The following is an 11,971-nucleotide window of genomic DNA, read 5'->3' on the forward strand; positions in this document are numbered from 1 at the left end:
TAATTTTGTTGCTTTGATGGATATGAAATTTAAATATATGATTGATAAATTGAGCCACTGTGTTTCTTTCATTTTTAATTACATTTTAATATTTTTCATATGTTTCAAATTCAAAACATCGCCATAATTCAAACGAGGGTAAGTAAAATATAACAAAGGTTGATTTTTTTTCTGGTATCTTTTTGGCAACACTGTTTTGGACAGATCAAGCGTGAATCGTGTCTTGTGTCATTGTCAAACTTGTTCAGTTTGGTCTATAATTTAATCATGAATCGTCGTTTTGTCTATAATATAATCATGAATAAGCGCTGGCAAAGTTGGAGGAAAGTCCACTTTTTTATAGAAAAATTGTGTTTCTCGACGAAGCTCATTTCTGGTTGAATAAATACGTCAACAAGCAAAATTGCCGCGTCTGGAGGGAAGACCAGCCAGAAACATTGCAAGAGCTACCAATGCATCCCAAAAAGTCACTGTTTTGTGTGGATTATGGACCGCTGGCATTATTCGTAAAACAAAGGCTGATATGTTGGAGAGAGAGTGTTTATCTAAAGCGTAGCCGCGGCCAACATTTGCATGAAATCATCTTCATACATTAAATTATACTGATCGTTCTATCGATTCCATTAAATATTTCAAATTTTGTGTGTTTTTTTTTAAATATAAATCCTATGTCTCTTAAAATTCACCCTTTGCTTATCAACCTCTAATTCCAAAACCGAAAGTCGTACCCGAATGAAGTTTGGTTGAAATGCACGATTTTTTTTTTGAACCTAAGCTTGTGAAAAATGGGTGAGCGGTCTCTGAGAAAATCGAGTGCACTTTATTATTTTTAACGTGAATATGTTCTAGCAACACATTTTTTTCTTAATACCATCAAAAATATCGTGAGCAATTTGTGATAAAATTTTCAGTGTACTAAGATCTTTTTTACGCGGATTTCCAAAGTTTTCTAGGCGGAGTTCCGAACTTTCGCGGGTTTTACGCGAATTTTCAAAGCTATTCCTTTTTCTTGTTTTGCCACGAAGTGTCGAAATCTGGTATTATCCCGAAATTTTTTGTCTAAGTCAACTCTCTGACACTTCAAAAATTTTCGATTTTTTCAAAAAAACAATTTTTTATATTACACCAGATTTTGACGTTTCATTTCCAAGACATATGGCAAATTTTTTTTTTTAGTTTTGTGGATTTTTACGCGGATTTCCGAAGTTACGCGAATGTTTGTTATGGACGAGCATTAAGGCGAAATTCAGTGTCAAAATAAGGCGCGTAAATTTTCAATCGCATGAATTGAACGAGTCATCACATTCTGTGCTGTGGGCTTACGACAGGTTATTTTCGCTAGTAAAGCAAACACCAACTATGAATGGTTGTAAACCATGAGTATTTTTAATTGATTATTATAATGGAGACACATTTGTGCATATTGTTTAAGACGGTCAATTCACTCACTCAATTCATAACCATAATGCGTTTGTAGTTGATTTTCTCGCCTATTGCAAAATTGTTCATTCTTTGACACAGACCAAAATCTTCGGCATGATGACAATACTTTGCCTAACTTATTTCAACTACGCATCATTTTATCAAACAGTCGAAAAAGATTCAAATAAGATCTTTTTTATATGGAATTACAACTGGCTTGTGAGATGTTCACTACAAATATCTAGTTTGCGAAGTGCATATTATATCAGTATATATGTGAATAATACTTTACCGTTTCCCATGAAGTTCTTGGTGAGTGGATAGCAAAAATTAAATGTTTTAGAATTGCTAAAATTGGAGCTTCTGTTTTCTGTTTCTGGATATTTTTCTCAAATCGCCTTTAAAATTTATATTTTTAAAACGGGTTTGACAAGCAAGTTATTTAAATTGATCTCCTATTAATTTATAACATAAATTAAGAATTCCTAGATGACCAAAAACAATTTGTTATGAATTTTTCAGTTTATGAATGAATTTTTGAACATTTCATTTTTGATTTAATCGGTCTTGTCTTCTACACAACCTCACATGTGTTCCGCCTTATAATTGTACCGTCACAATTATGCAAGTGAAGTATTGAAAGCTTACAAAATTCACACAATCAATCAAATAGTACGTGCGATTATCGATAGTCGGATGTGTGGAAAAAGTATGTCAGTTTTATTCGTATTCACGTCATCCAGTTATTTCTCTGATTCCGCTTTTTTGGAAATTTTACCCCGTAACCTCGGAACCGGAATTACGATCCGAATAAAATTTAATAGCAGGCTATGGGACCAAGAAAACTTTCATTTGAATCTAAGTTTGTGAAAATCGGACCAGCCATCTCCGAGATAATCGAGTGCCAATTTTTGTGACATATACACACATACCCACACAAGCATATACATTTTACGTACTACACGAACTGAGTCGAATAGTATATGATACTCGGCCTTCTGGGCCTCGGTTCAAAAGTCGTTTCTCACGGTGATTATATAGCCTTTCTGTATCCGAAAGGCAAACATATTTGAATTACTGCACATTGGTTGAAGTTACAGTTGATATTAACATATAGAATTTACTAGCTGACCCGTCGAACTTCGTCTCGCCTAATTTTTTTTTTCAATTTATATTTTCGGACGGCAGAGTGATCAAACATCTAATGTTGTAAACGCTTCTCTCCATTATTTTTCTGATTAAGGGGCGGATAGGGTCCAACACTTTTGAGAAATCATTTATTATTTTCTTTCTATTTTCTGATAGTAAATCATTTCATGAATATTCTGTGAAATTTTAAAGCCTATTGGAACAAAACTCAGAAAGTTATGGGCTTTATCTTTGCCGATCTCATACTACGAAGAAATAAGAGCGTACACAGGCCCAAGATTTCTGCTTCGATTGACTTAAAAACTCGACAAAACATTCTCGAAATGTTTCATTATAATAAAGTACAAAAGAAAAAATATGGCTTTTTGAGAATGTTAGAGCCAACGTGCTCTCTTGAGTAATAAATTGTTTCCTTCGATTTTAAAGACAATAAACTTTAAACGCGTTTTTCTCGAAAGCAAGTTTTGAAAGTCCGTGTCCATCGTCATTCAAAAACTACTGCACCATTTTTTTTTCAAATTTTGCACACACTTTCTACATATAAAAAACCAAACCCCAACGTTTTCATTTTCGTTGTTTGTTACTATGGGGAGGTTTTACAGCTACAAAATGGCGGATTTTTTCGTGAAAAATCGTACTTTTGAATTTAAACAACCACCAATAATTCAAAAAATTGAAAAAAAAAACAAACAGAAACGTTGGGGTCTAGAAAAACTCCTTCTCTAACTATGCTGCTTCGATTCGTTCACTTCTGATTAGTCTGCGCTAAGATACAGTGGACACCGCAAATCATGAAAATGTGAAATACATGTGTTAAGCAAAAATTGAGCAAAGGTACAGATTACCATCTCATCCTTTGAATCAAAGCACTGAACAGAGATCTCTCTTTAATGGCTTCGACATAAAGGATATAAAGTGCCACGTTTACTCTTCCAGATGTGATTCTTGCTTTCGATAATCGATAAAAAAGCTCACTAAGCAGAATTTTGTATTGACACAATTTTGTAGTAACACAATGTTGAAGAGTTTCTCTTCTAGAGTTGTTCATTCGGTAGAGTAGGATATGTTTACAGTTTGTATTTAGCCCAAGTAACTAAAAGTTCGTAAAAAAAGATGTGGCTTAAGAAATTAAAGCTTGCTTCATTTAGAATTGGAACAAACTTTTGCTCATATTATGGCGCTCCTGGTGGACGGATTTGGAAGCTCTTGGCGCCCACGTGTCGGGAATTTTGTCAGCTTCACGTATGATTTTTGACATTCCGAAAATCGACTGTACTTTGTAAACAATCAACATGGAAGCCGAAAGAAGGAAAAAAAATTGTGCACAGTTATTTGGAAAATCCATTGTGGTCTGCATCTAGGCTAGCTAAACCGCTGCAATTGCCCAGAAATACCGTATGGCGCGTTATCAAACGGTATAAGAAAACATTGACGACGATTCGGAAGCCTCAAGCCGATCGTCGGAGTCGAACTGACGACCGGAAATTGCGTGGTAAGATTTTGAAGACGATTAAGAGGAATCCTAATCTGTCGGACCGTGATTTGGCCAGAAAATTCGGTGCTGCCCATAGTACCGTGAGGAGAACTCGACTCCGGGAAGGAATCAAGTCGTATCGAGCTAGCAAACAGCCAAATCGGACCATGAAACAGAATAGTGTGGTCAAAATTCGTGCTCGGAGACTATATGACCAGGTGCTGACCAAGTTCAACGGGTGTCTTCTGATGGACGATGAAACCTGTGTCAAGGCTGACTTCGGTCAAATCCCAGGTCAAAAATTTTACTTGGCAACGGCTCGGGGGGATGTTCCAGCCAAATTTAAATTTGTTTTTGCCGACAAATTTGCAAGAAAATTTATGATTTGGCCGGGCATTTGCAGCTGCGGCAAAAAAACGAAAGTTTTCGTTACTAATAAGACAATGACATCGGAACTATACCAAAAAGGGTGTCTCCAAAAACGAATTTTGCCGTTCATTCGATCCCACGACCATCCTGTAATGTTTTGGCCAGATTTGGCAAGATGTCATTACAGCAAAGCCGTTTAAGAATGGTATGCAGAGAAAGTGGTCCAGTTTGTTCCGAAAAACCTTAACCCACTCAACTGCCCCCAGTTCCGCCCTATTGAGAAATACTGGGCAATCATGAAGAGGAGACTCAAGGCAAAGGGAAACGTTGTCAAAGACATCAATCAGATGACGACCTGGTGGAATAAGATAGCTAAAACGATGGACGAAGAAGATGTGCGCCGCCTACTGAGCCGTGTTACAGGAAAAATTCGAGAATTCCTTCAAAACCGTGACGAATAATTTTATCCGTATTTTTTCTTAAAAGTATGAAGAAAACGCTACATTTGTATAAAAACCTGTTTTAATCCACCTAGTGGTGTAATGATGCCTTTCTCATGTATAATATTGTGGTATTCTAATCAAAAATTTTTTCTTCAATTATGGAAAGAAACCAATAGAGTGTTTGTGCATTAACTAGTATAACATACAGAATAAAACAGTACTTTGATTGCGTCGGTCATCCTTAAGAAAACGAAGTGGGTTCACTATTATATACACTTCCAGCACCGGAACCCGAGAACCGGTATAATCGAATTCGGCTCGTACGGTCACCAACTGACATAACGTTCAAACTTCACTAGTTTTTATACGATTTGCCATCGTACTCCAAACGACGGTTTAAATTTTTGTTGAACCCAAAAATATGCAGTAATTTTTGGTAGGACCATAAGACCTTTCATTTAGCCCTAAGATTGGGAATAACGGCTTAGAGTCCAGTTTATAACATTTTTTACGGTTTTTGTTCCGCCGGTTTACAATATTGAACACACTTTACCCTATAACTCCGGAACCGGAAGTCGGATCCGGATGAAATTCAGGAATTCCGTATGGGACCACGAGACCTTTCATTTGAATCTAAGTTTGTCAAAATCGGTTTAGCCATCTCCGAGAAAACCTAGTGAGATTATTTGACACATACACACACACACACATAATAAATAACTGAAATACAGGCAATTGTCTTTGTTCCAATTCTATTTGAAGCAAGCTTTACCTATACTCGAATGTTCACCCGACGCAACAAAACAAACTTTGAAGTTTTTACAGCTTTTAAGCAGTGAGAAAGTTTTCTCAGAACCTGTTCTTTACGTTCAAGTTGCCAAAAAGTGCCACGCGTACTAGAGCTCTAATAAAGTGGATATTTCTCAGGTACTGCGGAGCTTTTGAATGCTTGGAGAGACGACGCTTGCATTTTAATTTGATATTCATCCTAATAATTTGATCATTCTTCACAGAATATTAATTATAAAATGACAGTCTCGTTCCATTATGGTAATCATCTTGAACATTGATCTAATTACCACTTATGATGTGCGCTTAGTGTAATCTAAATCATTAGAAAGCAAAATGAAAAGAAAGTCTCTTTTTTTTTTAAATAACTATTTATTGGAATATGAGTTAAAATTAAATTATTAAGATTTAAATTGGGTGTTCAGCCACAAGTGGTGACTTTTCAGCCCTATTATATATATGATTTGGTTATTACCATGAGGACATTATTTGCTTCCGCAATTCTGAGATTTTTGTGTAGGGAAAATTCTAAACCTACTTGTATTGTGTAATGGGGAAAAGGAACTTATATACGAACTTACTAACTAATACACAGAGCGAATCGATTCAATTGAAGATTGCATCGATTTTTGTCGGCATTTGCTTATAATATTATGTGACATTACATCTAATGGTTCTATATTTGTGAGTCTGTGTAACTCATTTGTACTAAACCAGGGAGGACGCTTCAAAATCATTTTCAGAATTTTATTCTGAATCCTTTGAAGCGTTTTCTTCCTGGTGGAACAACAGCTTGACCAAATTGGTACCGCATAAAGCATGGCTGGTCTGAAAATTTGTTTATAAATTAACAATTTGTTTTTTAGACAGAGCTTAGAATTTCTGTTTATAAGAGGATATAAACATTTAATATATTTATTACACTTTGCCTGGATTCCTTCAATGTGATCCTTGAAAGTGAGTTTTTTGTCATACGTTAAACCTAAGTATTTAGCTTGATCAGACCATGTCAATTCCAAGCCATTCAATTTTAGAATGTGATTATTGTTTGGTTTAAGAAAAGAAGCTCTTGGCTTATGAGGAAAGAAAGAAAGTCTCTTAATTTGTCCTTAGCGCTTATACAGAACAATCTTTTCATTGATTCATTCAAACATATTCTGATTAGTGAAACTCGCGCCCGCGATGACCAATACTATTCATCTGACTCCAATTCATTAACTGGTAAATGATATCAGAACTTTTTTTCCGGTCTACAGGGGTTTTCTAGAACATATGACTGAACACTCCGTCATTATGTCATTTGGCAAGCAATAATTTTGATACCCAATGAGGTATGTGGCATGTGAAATATCCATATGAAAGAACTCGTTTCGCGCCAAACTTGTTTTTTCAACAATCTAGTATTCTTTTCTTCGGCGACCAAACACTTAAGGTCGAACCGCATTCGGCCGACATTTCCATCGCCGATCTTTTTTCGCTCTTCGGTTATGACTGAGCTGCCGGCGTGCGCATGTATAGGTACGCCGGACCCGACATAAAATTCATATCTTTGACAACGATATTCCTCACCGAGCTTTTCGCACCGTAGCAACTGTGTCGGGTCCGGCGTACCTATACATGCGCACGCCCGTGTTCAGCCATAGCCGAAGAGAGAAAAAGTCAACGCCGGCGAGCTCGGATCGGCCGAATGCGGAGTGCCCTTTATGCAACTCGTTGCGCGCCAAACATCAATCGTGGATCTAGCAAGCATTGGCGACTTTTTCAGTGGAAAATTCCATTGTCCATACAAAAAAACTTCATGGATTTTTCCCACTTTACCGGCAAGTTTTCCAAATTTTTTAGATGTACGAACCCGGTGGGGGTAAAAACTAATCAAACAAAAAAAGAATCATGTGAATCCGTTCATCCGTTCTTACGTGATGCGATTACAAAGAATGATCTCTATAGATATAGATTGGTGATTCCAGTATGTAAGCAGAAATAATATGTACGCAGTTACTTAAGATTCATAAGAATCTTATCTATTACTAACTAGCAGTAACATCTTCTTCATTGAGCGCATTATTAACGTATGCCGTTGAGAGTGAAATATTTTCAAATGGTGTTGAAAAACAACTACAATTGAACCGAGTTTTTTACACGGGGTTTACGAGCCGTGTTAAAAAAACGTGTAAAACAAAACCGTGGTTATCGCAGAAACCGAGCAAATCAAATCAAGTAGAAAATTGCACGACTATTTGTTTGAATTGACTATTTGTTTGTGTTTTTTTGCCAATATGTTTTTGTTATTTGTGACAATAAATACTAAAATTACGAGAGATGACACGAAATGGTCTAGTCATCCTTGATACAACACATTAGACGACAAGCTAAAAACACATGTTAAACTCTTTGTTCCGTAGGTAAATGAATCTGAACGGCTCATGTTGTCTGTATAATGTATTACAGGCTTACAGAGGAACGAAAATACGTTGTTACAAATTAGAGCGTAGAGAACCGTGAATGTGAGTAGAACAGGACTGGTAGCACCACCCATGCTGGTATTTGATGAAGATCTATGCAGCTCTGTTAGAGACGACATTGAAGAGGAAGAAGATTGGAAAATCCGACTGCTCGAGAGATTAGTTCTTCAACTCTACGAAATTCGACGTTGTCGTGTAATTCACGACTGCACAGTGGTTTGAATCGACAAAAACGTGAACTTAATTCTTTAGCTGCTAAACCGTTGATCCGATATACATAGTTTCTTTGAAGAACTCATTCACAAAAATGTTCCTCGTGATTTGATCACAATGAAAACTGTGCAAAGCCTACTACGATAAAAGTTTATTTCAACAACTTTTTCTCTTAAGAGATCTTCTACAATATTTTAGAACTTCTAACGAGAGAAAACTTTGCCCAAGAAGCTATAGGTCTAACGCAAAAAGTTTCGGATATAACTACATAACTCTTTTCGCAATTATGTTTAGTGTCTACTATGTTCGAGACAATTACTAAAAACGTAAAATTACACATTTTTGTTGAAGACTGTGCACGGTTTGGCATTTTCCTTAAAAAGTTATTTTACATTTAAACTTTTATATACAGACCAAAAGGCATATACATATACTTTTTGGAAGGCTTAAATTAAGTAATATAAAGTTACGAAGTGTGTAGCGTGGCCCTTTTAAATTGTGTGAATGAGACAGCAAAATATAGAGTGCTTTTTTGATCATTTTCTTAGGAAAAACGTACATTATTAAAATTGTTTATCTTCATATCATGCGTTTTTTTATATCGAACGATAAGTTACCTTTAGGCAACAACTTTTGCAAGAAATTGCAGTCGAGGTATAAAAATTAGAACATTAGTTTTAACACCAGACGAAAGAGAAAACATTTCACTATAGCTCACTATTATGATTTACTCTCAGCGAGTACCGAGTCTTTCGGAATTCGTCTTCAAAGTGAATGTTGATAGTTGATAGGTGTCTTATTGACCGTTATCACAAAAAATCGCGACATATTACCGACTTCAGTAGAAAATGTAATAGAATTGCAGTAAGGCAACAGATTAGTTACAAATTCCCTGAAACCAAACAAACTTTTTTTTTTTGGTTATTATTCTTTGTTCTTAGTCTGTGCACGTTTTTATACTCAAGTTCAGGCATTTCTCTTTAAAAAAAATGTATAGACTCATAATTTACATAATTTGGTTTGATACTTTAACGTGTACGCCTGTATGTAACGTTGAACCACTCACGCATTTTATTGTAATATTTTCATCGACCAAATGCTCCAGCATTGGTATTATCAACCAAATCTTTAGTGCACTTAAAAATAATATGCAGCACTGCTCTCACCAACATCAACAGTGCATATTTGGAGCAGGAAATTCATTATAAAGGTGCTTCACTGTGCTTCATTTTTCAATATACATTAAAAGTAAAACTAAGCGTGAATATAAATAAACGGTCATATTCATTGAAATTAATGTATTCCAATTTAGTTTTACATCGAGGATGGTTTTGAATCGAATTTTTTATTCAACTGAGGTTCATTTCATAGTACTATTTATTTAGAAATCGTGTGAATTTCATTATTTTTTTCAGTGTATGGCTTAATTCATATAAACGTATTTGTTTTTAGGCGTACTGGTAATGATGTAAGATATCATCCTTAAAATTAATTTGATTGGAATTAAGAGAACGGATAAGGAATACTTCATAAAAAAGAATAAGTAAAACTTGTCGAAATTTAATGAGCACGTTAACATGCCTCTTTAGTTTGATCAATTGCATACAACAATGTATCATGAAATTATATTCAATCATTACACCATTGCACCAAAGCTACATTACTGATCGATTCCAATTTTTGAACATTTCCTACAAAGCTCCTTTTAATAAACCAAAAATAGTCGTTTCAGTGAATGGTTTTGCTAAGAAAATGGCCAACAAAGCACTCTATATTTCGTTGTCTTATTCACACAATTTAAAAGGGCCACGCTACACACTTCGTAACTTTATATTACTTGATTTAAGCTTTCCAAAAAGTATATGTATGTGCCTATTGGTCTGCGATCCTGCTTCCTATTAGTAATTAAAGTTAGTATATATAAAAGTTTAAATGTTAAATAACTTTTTAAGGAAAAGGCCAAACCGTGCATAGTCTTCAACAAAAATGTGTAATTTTACGTTTATAGTAATTGTCTCGAACATAGTAGACACTGAAATTAATTGTGAAAAAAATTATGAGATTCGGCAAAGTTTTTTCTCGTTAGAAGTTCTTAAACTTTGTAGAAGACATCGTTTTTCTATCTTTTAAGGGAAAAAAGTTGTTGAAATGAACTTTTATCGAAGTAGGCTTTGCACATTTTTATTGTGATCAAATCACGAGGAATATTTTTGTGAATGAGTTCTCCAAAGGAACTATGTATATCGGATCAACGGTTTAGCAGCTAGTGAATCAAGTTTACGTTTTTGTCGATTCAAACCACTGTAGACTGGGATTAGTAATCAGAGCTGAATCAACATATTATTGATCTACAGTCAAAACTCCTGTGAGTTATTAAATAAATGATTTCTTGACTTTCGAACATTTTTAAATGTCAGCTCCATTTTTTTTATTTTGTTCATTTACTTAAAGAAAGAGTAGTTTTTAAACTCTCGTCAGAAACCGTTCTAATTGCGGAAACCACATATAAAGCCATGTATAAAAAGCCTTGCGAAAATAAACCATATTTCAATGAAACGAATTTTTGCAAGGCTGCAATATGGAACAGTGACATTATTGACATGTAGGTTACTGGTTTTCGTAGGTAATCAGCGATCTACATGACCACCCTCCGTCGAGAACAAACTTAAGAGAGAATTGATTTCATTTAACGTATGTACAATTTCAATATAAAAGATGCAACAAAACTGGGCTGTGTGTAACATACCTAAAGCTGAATGATATAAAAAGATACACCCCACTACTAGATGGACAGAGCACGTTTTTGCCACATAATAGAATACTAAGAGACAGAAAGAAAAACTGAAGAAAATCTCAAATACGTGCTTTGAGATTAAAAATTTTATTATTCCATCGGCGTCGACAAGGGTTTGGCAAAGCAATTCAACACCAGTTTCGGGATGATACAACGGATCATAGCTTGGAAAATGTGTAAGTGTTAGGAGGTGGCAAAAAAGTTCCTGGTTCGGGACAAGACAAGAGTGCGAAAACTGTATAACCGGATTCGGGAGAACAAAAACGAATGCGTCCTGATCGATGGAAAAAGCTACACACCTACGCGTGCGTTGCCGGACCGCTCTATTAAACGATATCGGTGGACAAGAATTTAGACGATGAAATCACGGTGGTGATGGAAAAGCTCTGGTAGAAGGTGTTGGTCTGGCAAGCGATTTGTACCTGTGGTTTGCGGTTACGAAGGGTACAATTAACGCTATGGCGTACGAGGAAGAGTGTTTGAGGAAGGAAATGATGGAAGGCTTCTGTTCCATTCTGGCTAGATTTGACTTCCACACAATACAACAAGTCGATTTTACAGCGGTTAACAAACAACAATATACAATTGGTGTATAAGAAATTTGTTCAACTGTCCGGATCTTTGGACAATTGGGCAATAGTTGACGATTGTCAAGCGGCACATTTTGAAGGAGGGTATAGTGTCCCAAAATATGCAGCAATTACAGAAAAACTGAACAGCAACTACCAAGAAAGCCTCAAAAGCAAATGTGCAGAATTGAATGCAGAATGACAAGTCCAAAGCGCGAGCGTTTTACAAAAATGAAGACTTTTTTTACACAATTTGTCACACAAGAGGATTTTTATCGCTGACGTTT

This window comes from Malaya genurostris, chromosome 2, assembly GCF_030247185.1.
Source record: "Malaya genurostris strain Urasoe2022 chromosome 2, Malgen_1.1, whole genome shotgun sequence".
Classification (NCBI taxonomy): Eukaryota; Metazoa; Arthropoda; class Insecta; order Diptera; family Culicidae; genus Malaya; species Malaya genurostris.